Source organism: Dasypus novemcinctus, chromosome 8 (assembly GCF_030445035.2).
Source record: "Dasypus novemcinctus isolate mDasNov1 chromosome 8, mDasNov1.1.hap2, whole genome shotgun sequence".
Lineage (NCBI taxonomy): Eukaryota > Metazoa > Chordata > Mammalia > Cingulata > Dasypodidae > Dasypus > Dasypus novemcinctus.
The window spans coordinates 24,610,468-24,612,205 of record NC_080680.1 but is presented as its reverse complement, the minus strand read 5'-3'; positions in this window follow the sequence as shown (position 1 = coordinate 24,612,205).

The following is a 1,738-nucleotide window of genomic DNA, read 5'->3' as shown; positions in this document are numbered from 1 at the left end:
ATCACTCCCCGTTCCCTTCTCCATTCAGCCTCTGGCACCACTAATCTGCTTTCTGTCTCTATGGATTCACCTGTTCATACGGGGCAAGCTCTGAATCAGGTCAAACAGGGACAATGTTGTGAGTGGGGTGTTCCACAAAATCACCGAACAAATCAATATAATGGCAATTCTTTGAGCATGGGGCTTTGAAGGAGCTCCAAACCCATTCTGCTCCCTCCAGTGTCTGGCAGGCTGCTGGTTTTCACCATAATTTGGGGATGTTGGTTTTTGAGTTTACTACAGAGTTAGGAAGGGGTTGTCTAATTTTTCTGCATTGTGCTAGTATTGTTTAGTATTAACCAAGACAATTTTTTTGTTGTTGTTGTTAGTTTGTTTGCTTATTTTTAGGAGGTACCGGGGAATGAACCTGGAACCTCATTAGTAGGAGGCAGGTGCTCAATCACTGAGCTACATCTGCTCCCCAAGACATTGTTTTTAATTCAGATAAACTACTGAATAAATGATTCATGGCTCTGGATTTTGCTTTTGTTATATTTTATTTTTTATTATGACATGTAAACAATTAAGACAGAAATAGGAATGCTTTAGAAAGAGCAAAGGAACAGTACTATCAGAATCAGAATCTCAGGTCAGAATCACTGATTTTTAGTTTTGTGTACTAACAAATTTTTGCCATATATTTTTTTTAATTAGAGAATTCAGAAAATTTAAGGAAAATGAATTAAAATCATTTTTATGGAATAAATACCTAATATAAAAAAATGTGACTTACAACAATTAAAGGAAGAGTTTCTCTTGTGAATTTTGAGTGATAATGATTAAATCATTCTAAATGTCATTCACTAAAGTAACTCCATTGTATTTCAGATGGTTTCATCTATTATGTAACATACTATCAACATGTACCAAATCTTATAGCGTTAAGTTCATAATAAATTCTTAGTTTGATTTTAGCCAATTCATCTTCTAGATTATTCATTTTCTCTTTTAAAAATTAAGCCTTTTGAAAGTCCATGTGGATTCAGCAGTGGTTTTGGAATGGTTTCCAGCAATAGTTCCTACCCTTGGCATGGGTTTATAGAAATATTCCCTATTAATACATACTAGGAGAAAATTGAGCTGACCCAAGTTCCAATCTCAATATATCTAAATTACACATTAATCCCACATTCTCATCCTCAGTCCTCAAATCATATTACATACACAAAGATCTTTCAAAACTCAATATTAAGAAAACCAACCCAATAAAAGAACAGACACTTCACCGTACATTTCTTGGAGTAATGTAAAATGGCACAACTGCTTTGAAAACAGTATGGGGGAAGTGGATTTGGCCCAATGGATAGGGTGTCTGCTTACCACGTGGGAGGTCCAAGGTTCAAACCCCGGGCCACCTGACCCCTGCGATGAGCTGGCCCACGTGCAGTACTGATGCGTGCAAGGAGTGCCGTGCCACATTGGGGTGTCCCCCATGTAGGGGAGCCCCACGTGCAAGGAGTGTGTCCCGTAAGGAGAGCCACCCAGCGCAAACAAAAGTACAGCCTGCCCAGGGTGTCACTGCACACACGGAGAGCTGACGTAGCAAGATGACGCAACAAAAAGAGACACAGATTCCCGGTGCTGCTGACAAGAATACAAGCAGACACAGGAGAACACACAGTGAGTGGACACACAGAACGGATAACTTGGGAGGGGGGGCGTGGTCGGGGAAGGGGAGAGAAAAAATATCTTAAAAAAC